The 11,358-nt window shown below is 42.3% G+C and overlaps 1 non-coding gene across 1 annotated transcript; it reads right to left on the reverse strand.

Annotated features, from left to right (window-relative positions):
• Window positions 1-212: 212 nt before the first annotated feature.
• Window positions 213-285, reverse strand: trnar-ccu (transfer RNA arginine (anticodon CCU)). Its single transcript has one exon. It is a non-coding gene; the product is annotated as a tRNA-Arg (tRNA).
• Window positions 286-11,358: the final 11,073 nt, after the last annotated feature.

An 11,358-nucleotide genomic window follows, 5' to 3' on the forward strand; every position in this document is an offset into this window, starting at 1 on the left:
GGCCCTTGCTATATTCTTGCAGCTACCACCAGGCAGGCGGTACAGAAGCCTGAGTACCCATGCTGCCAGATTGAAGAACAACCATCCACCTACCTTGAAACCTTGAATGATAGGAAAATTTCTAACTTAGAATAATGGGAAAAATTATGACAAAAAAATCTATTCAGTTAGTTCAAAAGTAGCTATTGTTGATGCAATAGTTAGGAAATCCTCACCCCAGATGGGACTTGAACCCACAATCCCTGGCTTAGGAGGCCAGTGCCTTATCCATTAGGCCACTGGGGCTACTATAGCCAGCAGCCAGTCTGAATAGGAAGGCTGCCAGACCTGGACTGCCAGGGAGATTTTCAAACCCATGGTTACTGGATGACTTCCAAACATGTATAACTTGGCTATGATACTACTTGGGGGTGATGACATCAAATTCTAACTTTCAGTAAAGGATCTCAAAACTAGATAATTATAAATTCAGACAATGGGAAAGAATTCTAATCTTTTGTGTTCTATCCAGAATTAATTAGGGATGAGCTCATTGGAAGTAAAGAGATTAAATTCCAGCCTAGAATAATTGGGATTCTAACCTGAAGACAGTTTGTCCCAGAAACACTGAGTATAGTTTTAATTGTAGTGTTAGAGGGCAAGTGTTCCATCCTGGGTTACTGAGGATACAAGCAAAGTAGGAGCCATGGAGATAAACCTCTCCCAGGTTCTAGTGGATAGATTCTAAACTGGAGTTATTGGAACATTCAAAGCCTGGAGTAATTCAGACACATTCCAACCTGAACTAATGGGGATCTTTCCTAAATCATAACTGGTGATGTATTCCAGCTGGGAGTTGTGAGGATAGATTCTTTCTGGGGAAGTTGGGATTCTTCCTGCTGTAGAATGAGTAGGGAAGAATCTCACTGGAGAAAAGAAAGGTTAGTTCCTACCCTGGAGTAGTGGAAGTGAAGTAACCTACAGTGAGTGGAAAATATTCTGTCCTACAGTAATGGAGAGATGTACAGTGCTATTGGAGAACACTGTGGATCATTTAAACCTTGTGAGATTTCATCTTGGAATAACAGAAAATAGAACAAAAAGCCATACAGCACAGGAACAGCCTCTTTTTTTTCCACGATGTGGTGCCAAACTAATTAAACCAACAACTCCTCATTAATCTAATCCTTCACATCCGTACACTGACCATGTCTAAAAAGCCTCTAAATGCCTCTATCACATCTGCCTCTACCAATATTCCTGATATCCTATTCCAGGCTCCCACTACTCTGTGTGAAAAAATTATCCCACACACCTCCTTTGAATGCAAGCCCTTGAATATCAAACATTAAATCCTGGGGAGAAAAAAAGGATACTGGCTTTCTACTCTGTCTAAGCCTCTCATAATCTTATAAACTTCTATATGGTCTTCCGAGAAAACAGCCCATGTTTGTCCAGCCTCTCTTTAGCCTCTAATCCAAGCAGAATGCTGGTAAAATTTCTTCTGCACGCTCCACATCCTTTGTATAAATGGGCTGGCTGGATCCACATTATGGATGTGATCCATCTTGGAGTATTAGAGATATAATTTGTCTTGGAGATCAGATTTCAACCTGGATAAAAGGAGGCAAGTACATTCCAAATGAGAATTTGTTACTGATTCAAAATCAAATCTTATGAATAGTTACATATTCTGATTTAAAGTACTCTGGATAGAGTCCAACTTTGAGCACTATTAACTGATTTAAACCTGGAGGGAACTAGATTTTATCTGGAGTAAGGTGAGTGGAGTCTAGCTTGGAATTGTGTGCATATATTCTCTCAAAGTATTAGATTTAGATTATGTCTGAGTAATAAGGGAAAATTTTTATTTGTAATAATAGAGAAAGATTCTTTCTGTGTGGAGTGGGGGCACATTGTAATCAGTAGTCATGGGAAAAGAACATTCGGAACACACAATAGATGCATTTCAATGAGATAAAGCAATTTTGAGGGGAAAACTCACTATTAAGATCGCATCAAATGTAGAGAGAAAGTATATATCACATTTCAAGTTTAATTCATTCAATCATACATGAATGCCCTTGAATACAGTCAGATGAAACAGTGTTACTCTGGGGCCAAGGTGGAAAACAAAGTACAACAGTCACACAGAGCACACACAAAATAGAAAGCACACTTAAGATATCAGTAAAATACAGTCATACAAGAATATAGTCCAAGTCTCTGAATGCATGAATGTCGCAGAAATCACAATACAGATTGTCTTCTGACAAGTGAACACTGGGTGGCAGCACTGACTCCAGCTTGGATGCCACGCAACACCACCTCTAGTGGAGTGCACCGACTCTGACACTCGGGAAGAGTTCCCAGGAATCGGTACAAAAGGGGGCCATTATAGCAATCCATGTGGAGAGGTGTGTTGGACTCCTGCTATTACTGTTGAAGTCCTGCATCAAACCCAGCAGCTCAGCGGGAGCCTGCGTGTGAGGTGATGAGTCAGCTTGGAAGAGCCAGGAGACAGAATCTTGCATGATATCCATTGGGTGGTGATGAGGGACTGGGGTATCTATCAGCACATGGGGTAGGTGCTGTAAGTGGGGACTCATTACAACCTGAGCCCCATATCTCACTGTTGAGCAATCGTGGCACTTAAACCCAGCTCAGCCAACATCAGGCCTCCCAGGCAGCCTCTTCACACTGAGTCATCGGGTGAATCATTCTGAGAGATGGTGGTGAGGCACAATGCTGATTTCATCCTTGCCAATCGTGATGCCTGCTTGCACTACCCACATTTGCAAATATTATGCTCATTTCCCTCAACTCCTTTCCTTTCCAAGTGCCAGTCCAGATACCTTTTAAATGTTGTATTAACATCTGCCTCTACCATTTTGTCTGGCAACTCATTCCATCTAACTACCACCCTCTGTGAAAAAATTTGCCCCTCAGATTTGAATTTCTCTCCTCTCACTTCAACATAGAACATAGAATAGTACAGCACAGTACAGGCCCTTCGGCCCACAATGTTGTGCCGACACTTAAACCCTGCCTCCATATATCCCCCACCTTAAATTCCTCCATATACCTGTCTAGTAGTCTCTTAAATTTCACTAGTGTATCTGCCTTCACCACAGACTCAGGCAATGCATTCCACGCACCAACCACTCTCTGAGTGAAAAACCTCCTTCTAATATCCTCCTTGAACTTCCCGCCCCTTACCTTAAAGCAGTGGTTCCCAACCTTTTCTATGCCCCACACCACTAGGAAATGATTGATTAATGTTTGCACCCACTACAAAAGTAATATCTCATTTGAAAATGAAGAAGTCTAATTTCTAATTATTGAACCACATACAACACTGCAGGTGAACAAATTGAACTTAAAAAAAAATAAGCTTTTAATTCAGTGCATAAAATGAAAATATAAATTGAGCAATTAAATTCTAATTTATTCAGGAAAAATTGTAAGCAGTAAATTGAAGAGACTCCTCAACTCTGAGGTGTAACTCCCAGGTAACAGTGATGAGAATCATCAACGCTGACTCGGGCAGCGGGAGACTGGAGTGAGTTTGTCGCACCCCATGAAATTCCATCTCGCACCCCCTGGGGGTGCAGGCACCCCAGGTTGGGAACCCCTGTCTTAAAGCCATGTCCTCTTGTGTTGAGCAGTGGTGCCCTGGGGAAGAGGCGCTGGCTGTCCACTCTATCTATTCCTCTTAATATCTTGTACACCTCTATCATGTCTCCTCTCATCGTCCTTCTCTCCAAAGAGTAAAGCCCTAGTTCCCTTAATCTCTGATCATAATGCATACTCTCCAAACCAGGCAGCATCCTGGTAAATCTCCTCTGTACCCTTTCCAATGCTTCCACATCCTCCCTATAGTGAGGTGACCAGAACTGGACACAGTACTCCAAGTGTGGCCTAACCAGAGTTTTATAGAGCTGCATCATTACCTCGCGACTCTTAAACTCTATCCCTCAACTTATGAAAGTTAACACCCCATAAGCTTTTTTAACTACCCTATCTACCTGTGAGGCAACTTTCAGGGATCTGTGGATATGTACCCCCAGATCCTTCTGCTCCTCCACACTCCCAAGTATCTTGCCATTTACTTTGTACTCTGCCTTGGAGTTTGTCCTTCCAAAGTGTACCACCTCACACTTCTCCAGGTTGAACTCCATCTGCCACTTCTCAGCCCACTTCTGCATCCTATCAATGTCTCTCTGCAATCTTTGACAATCCTCTACACTATCCACAACACCACCAACAGGTCATTAATAAAAACCATGAAAAGTAGGGGTCCCAGAACAGATCCTTGTGGGACACCACTAGTCACAACCCTCCAATCTGAATGTACTCCCTCCACCACGACCCTCTGCTTTCTGCAAACAAGCCAATTCTGAATCCACTTGGCCAAACTTCCCTGGATCCCATGCCTTCTGACTTTCTGAATAAGCCTACCATGTGGAACCTTATCAAATGCCTTACCAAATCCATGTAAACCACATCCACTGCTCTACCTTCATCTATATGCCTGGTCACCTCCTCAAAGAACTCTATCAGGCTTGTTAGGCACAATCTGCCCTTCACAAAGCCAAGCTGACTGTCCTTGATCAGACCATGATTCTCTAAATGCCCATAGCTCCTATCTCTAAGAATCTTTTCCATCAGCTTTCCCAACACAGACGTAAGGCTCACTGGTCTATAATTACCTGTGCCTTGTAGATTTAAACTCCCCCAACCAAGGAAAGAGACTCTGTGTTATCATTGAAGAGAGTCCAGAGGAGGTTCACAAAGATTATTCCAGGAATGAAGGGGTTAACAATGCGGAGTGTTTGGCAGCTTTGGGCCTGTACTCACTGGAATTCAGAAGAATGTATGGGGACATTGAAACCGGGACCAGATGAGATATACCCCAGGTTACTGTGCAAAGCGAGGGAGGAGATTGCTGAGCCTCTGGTGTTGATCTTTGTGTCATCAAAGGGATTGAAGAAGTATCAGAGGACTGGAAGGTTGCAAACATTGTTCCCATGTTCAAGAAAGAGTGTAGAGGTAACCCAGGAAATTATAGACCTGTGAGTCTTACTTCAATGGTGGTGGGCAAGTCGTTGGAGAAGATCCTGAGAGGCAGGATTTATGAGCATTTGGAGAGATATAATCTGATTAGGGATAGTCAGCATGGCTCTGTCAATGCAGGTCGGGCCTTACAAACCTGACTGAAATCTTTGAGGCTGTAACACAACACATTGATGAAGGTAGAGCAGTGGATGTAGTGTATATGGATTTCAGTAAGGCATTTGATAAGGCTCCCTATGCGAAGCTTATTCAGAAAGTGATGAGGCATGTGATTCAAGGAGACCTTGCTTTTTGGATCCAGAATTTGCTTGACCACAGAAGGCGAAGGGTGGATGTGGATGGATGCAGATTATGTTCTGCATGGAGGATGATGACCAGTGGTGTTCTGTAGGGATCTGTTCTGGGACCCCTCTGCTTTGTGATTTTTATAAATGGCCTGGATGAGGAAGTAGAAGACTAGGTTAGTAAATTTGCTGATGATACAAAAGTTGGGGGTGTTGTGGATAGTCTGGGGGGTTGTCAGAGGTTACAGTGGGACGTCATTAGGATACAGAAATAGGCTGAGAAGTGGCAGATGGAGTTCAACCCAGATAGATATGAAGTGGCTCATTTCAGTAGGTCAAATATGAAAACCGAATATAATATTAATAGTAAGACTCTTGGTAGTGTGAAGGATCAATGAGATCTTGGAGTCCATGTCCATAGGCCACTCAAAGCTGCTGCACAGGTTGACAGTGTTGTTAAGAAGGTGTATGGTGTGTTGGCCTTCGTCAACTGTGGGATTGAGTTCAAGAGCCATGAGGTAATGTTACAGCTATGAGACCTTGGTCAGACCCCACTTGGAGTACTGTGTTTTCTGGTCAGCTCACTACAGTATGGATACTGTAAGAGAGTGCAGAGGATGTTGCCTGGATTAGAGAGCACACCTTATGAGAATAGGTTGAGTGAACTTGGCTTTTTCTCATTGAAGCGACAGAGGATGACAGCTGACCTGATAGAGGTGAGATGATGAGAGGCATTGATCGTGTGGATTTCCCAGGGCTGAAATGGTGAACACAAGGGGGCATAGTTTTAAGGGTGCTTGGAAGTAGGTACAATGGGGGGTGTCAGAGTGTGGGGGGGGGTGTGGAATGCACTGCCAGTGACAGTGGTAAAGGCAAATACAATAGGGTCTTTTAAGAGATTCTTAGATAGGTACATGGAGCTTAAAAAAATAGAGGGCCATGCGGTAGGGTAATTCTAGGCAGTTTCTAGGGTAGGTTACATGGTCGGCACAACATTGTGGGCCGAAGGGCCTGTAGTGAGCTGTAGATTTACTACGTTCTATGAAACCACCTGAATGTTGAAAGGACTAGATAGGGTGGATGTGGAGAGGATGCTTCCTATGGTGGGGGTATCCAGAACTAGAGGGCACAGCCTCAAATTTGAGGGATGACCCTTTAAAACAGAGGTAAGGAGGAATTTTTTTTAGCCAGAGCGTATTGAATCTGCTCTGCCACAGACTGCAGTGGAGGCCAAGTCCATGGATAAATACAAGGCAAAAGTTGATCATTTCCTGATTGGTCAGGGCATCAAACGATCTGGCAAGAAAGCAAAATATGGGGTTGAGTGGGATTCCAGATCAGCCATGATGGAATAGCACAGCAGGCACGATGGGCTGAATAGCCTAATTCTGCTTTTATGTCTTATGGTCCTACCTAATCTATGTCCATCGTGATTTTATAAACCTTTGAGGTCACCTCTGAGCCTCCTACACCCTAGTGAGGATAAACTCGGCCTACCATGTAGCAACTGTGTTTGATTCCAAGCCATACCCTGGCGAATCTCTTATTTGTTATCACATTCTTCCTGTCGTGACAACATACAATACTCCAACTGTGGCCTGACTTAGCTCTCAGAAGACATTTAGAAAAAGGCGGCATCAAAGATCATGGTGTAAGAGGCAACATATAGATGTGGGATAGAAGTCCGGCTCAATTAAAGAGAAGTCAACACAAACTGTACTTTTCTTGTGGTTGGCAAGATGTGATGAATGGCGAGTAAGAGGAATTAGTGCTGTGTTCTCTGCTTTCAGCTATTAATGAAGTTGGCTTTGATGAGGCACTGAAGCTGCGGTGACTAAACTTGTTGACAGTATAAAGATCGGGAGCCCACCTGTGGTGTAGTGACATTGGCACTGAACCTTGAGGCGAGTGGTCCTAGGTTCGAATTTGGCCAGCTCTTTGCACACTTCCCATCCATGCTGGGTTGAGCGTCGAGCGAGCAACTCGGCCTTGTAAAAGTCAAACAAAAATGCTAAAGAAACGGCAAGGTTGCCGCCCGATATGCCGCAAGGTGTGAAGAGGAACCACAAAGACAGGTGGGAAAGTAAGATGTGATGAGGACATAGGAAACTACAAAGTGACAAATAGAATAAGTAGGCAACTATCTGGCAAATGGAAATATCTGTAATAGTTACTTGTTTTAAGAAAGGATGTTAAAATGTCAGAAGCTATTCAGAGGATTACTGGACTTTCTTTTTGTGGAAGTTGTGGTAAGACAAGAGTTAAAGACAATGTCCAGGAGATAATAGCCTGTATTCAAGTGAAACTGTCAGAGACACCTCTGATTACAATAGACAGGATGGGTTGGGGTGACTTCAGCAGTGTGTACTCAAACTAGACATGTGAGGCCTTTGTAGTGAGACTTGTCCAGAAAGAAGATCTTCCTAAAGCATAGCATCCCTTTACACAATAAAAGTGCCAGAGACAGATGAGATAAAAATAATGGATAATGTGAAAGGTAGCCAACAACTCAGGGACAATTGTCTTTTCAAACTTCAAAGTGTCATCGACTGTCCATTTGAAGTTTTGATTGACTTTAATATCTCTATTGTGAATGGCAATTGATTCTTCAAGCAAGGAATTCAACATTTACAATTTATCAAATGGTCAATGTCCCTAACAGATAAGTCAGTTCTGTTTTCTGTCTTGGCTTCAGAACAGGGGCCATGCTGTTCTCCTTGTACACAAGTAAAATAAAAAGAACATTTGAGTTGTAGGAGTATGTGTGTTCTGGGCTCAGTTATTTTAGTTTTAATTATTTTAATGACACTTTGTCTTATTTATTGTTTCTGAAACTGGAAACTAACTTGTTTTACATTCCCATTTCTGATTAAGGATCCTTCACCTGAAATGTTAACTGTTTCCCTCTCCAAAAATAATGTCTGGCCTGCTGAGTTTTTCCAGCATTTCTGATTTCACTAGCTCAATGAAATATGGTTTGTCTTGGAGGAAATGTTGAGCAGGCAGCACTTGTACCTACTTGAGTTTAGAGGAACAAGAGAGGACTTGATTGAAACATGAGAAAAGCCTGAGTGGCCTTGGCAGGATGGTTGTAGGAGGTTATTTACCCCTTTCGGAGAGTCTAGAACTTGGGGTCATTTGTCCGAAAAGACAGGGTCATCTAATTAAGACAGAAATTCTTTCCTCTGGGGATTATGGCTCTTTGGAGCTCTCCTCTTCAAAGAGTGATGGTGTCTTTAAATATATTACCGAAGGCATGGATTATATACAGGCTAACTGAAAGGTGAAAAGTTACAGGCAGCAGGTGAAAATACTGAGCTGGAAGGTGCAATCAGATCTAATTTACTGGAGCAAGCTGCAGATGCCAAGTCACTTATTTCTGCTCTTAATTTGTGTGTTTGTGTTTCCTATCCTGTTAATAGATTTGGATTCAATTCCAGAGGAACATGCCCTTGTCACGTTTCTACCATCAGGGAGGAGGTACAGGAGCCCGAAGACCCACACTCAACATGTTAAAATGGGTTAATAGTGATTCTTGAAAGATCATTACTAATGCCTCTAGAATCTCTTCAGCTACCTCTTTCAGAACCTTGGGGTGTAGTCCATCTGGTCCAGGTAACTTATCTACCTTCAGACCTTTCACTTCCCAAGGACCTTTTCCCTAGTAATAGCAATTGCGTTCACTTCTGTCCCCTGACGCTCTCGTATTTCTGTCACACTGCTCGTGTTTTCCACAGTGAAAACTGATGCAAAATACTTATTCAGTTCATCCACCATTTCCTTGTCTCCCATTACTACCTATCCAGTGTCATCTCCCAGTGCTACAATATCTACTCTCACCTCTCCTTCACATTTTAAATATCTGAAGAACTTCTGGTATCCTCTTAGATATTATTGGCTGGCTTAACTTCATATTTCATCTTTTCCCTCCTATGGCTTTTTTAAATGTCTTCCCAATCCTCTCAATATCACACTATATTTTGCTCTATCATATTCCCTCTTTTTTGGTTTTATGTTGGCTTTGACTTCCCTCAGCCATGATTGAGTTATCCTGCCTTCAGGGAACTTCTTCTTTGGGATGTACCTACCCTGTGACTTCCAAATCACTCTGGAAAAACTCCAGTTGTTGCTACTCTACTGTCATTCCTGCTCGTGACCCCTTCCAATCAACCTTGGTCAGCTCCTCTCTCATGCCTCTGTAATTCCCTTTCCACCACTGTTGTACTGAGACATTTGACATTAGCCTCGCCCTCGCAAACTGCAGGGTGAATTCTGTCATACTATGATCACTGCCTCATAAGAGTATCTTTACCTCCATCCCACTCCCTCTGCCTATCTGCCTGTCCTTTCAATACAATTTGTATCCTTGGATGTTAGACTCCTGGCTCAGCCACAATTCACTGATGCCCACAATGTCACACCTGCCAATATCTAACTGTGCTACAAGATCATTTACCTTATTCTGTATACTGCATACATCCAAATGTAACACCTGAATCTTTCCTGTGCCCTTTACAACTGCATGACATCCTTCACAGAGTCAGGAGACCAGAACTCAACACAGTATTCCAAGTGTGGTCCCGCCAATAACATACAGTTGGAATATGATGAACACTGTGACTAGCTTTGATGGAGGTAGAAGTAACATTCTTTTTCAAAACAGCTCTGTGACATTTTTTATCCTCACTAGGAAGATACAATTAGATCTCTGTAATCAAATTGGCCGTATTACTCCAATTAGAATAGATTTACATTGCTCTAAAATGAAATCTGTCCCTGACTTGATCTGGATAAAACCTGCTCATGTTAATAAAATTTGCTATTGTTACTCTATAAAAGAATTTCTTCTGAACAATTTAATTTTTGTTATTTATTTTCTTCAAGTACTAATGAAGCGCATTCCTATGACAATATTTGTCACTATTGTAGTATCTATCACCGTTCCTCTACATTAGAATCTAACCTCTTGTTCTTTGTTAGAAGCTGAACATCATACTCTGTTTATTATCTTACCTGGAAAGTGAAGCCCCCAGCAAATTGTACTTCCTCAGTACTGCCCCAGGTTAAGATCTGTGAAGTATGTTTTGACATGCAAGTACTGCAGAAAGCCAGGCTGAGAGTCTAAAAATGAAGTTGACACTTTTTGTGTCAGGCAGGACATGTTCTTCAAGAATGAAGGCTTTCTTTATTGATTCTTGTGACATGAGTGTTGATGCCAAGACTGAGATACATTTCCCATCCATGTGCCCTTGAGAAGCCAATCCTGGACTTCAGAGTCATCGAGTCATAGAAAAGCCCTTTGGCCCATCCAGTATTTGCCGAACCATTGAAACTGGCTACTCCCGCTGACCTGCATCGGGACCATGGCCCTCCATAACCCTACCATCTATGTACCTATCCAAACTACTCTTAAACATTGAATTCACATGCACTACTTGCACTGGCAGCTCATTCCACACTCTGATGACTCACTGACTGAAGAAGTTTCCCCTCACTTGCCTCTTAAACTTTTCACCTTTCACCCTTAACCCATGACATCCGGTTGTAATTCCACCCAACCTCGGTGGAAAAAGCTTTCTTGCATTTACCCTATCAATACTCATAATTTTGTATACCTCTATCAAATCTCCTCTCAATCTTCTACATTCCAAGGAATAAAGTCCTAACCTGTTTGATATTTTCTTATAACTCAGGTCCTCCAGACCCGGCAACATCCTTGTAAATTTTCTCTGTACTCTTCCAGCAATATTTAAATCTTTCCTGTAGGTAGGTGACCAACACTGTACACAATACTCCAGATTTGGCCTCACCAATGTCTTATACAACTTCAACATAACATCCCATCTCCTGTACTCAATACTTTGATTTATGGAGGCCAATGGCCAAAAGCTTTCTTCACAAAAAAGTCAAAATTAAACTAAAATTTCTGATGCTGGAAATCTAAAACTAAAACAGAAAATAGTGGAAATGCACAGCAGGTCAGGCAGCTTCTGTGATTGACTTGGAACCTTCTTAAAAC

This window comes from Hypanus sabinus, chromosome 4 (genome assembly GCF_030144855.1).
Source record: "Hypanus sabinus isolate sHypSab1 chromosome 4, sHypSab1.hap1, whole genome shotgun sequence".
Classification (NCBI taxonomy): Eukaryota; Metazoa; Chordata; class Chondrichthyes; order Myliobatiformes; family Dasyatidae; genus Hypanus; species Hypanus sabinus.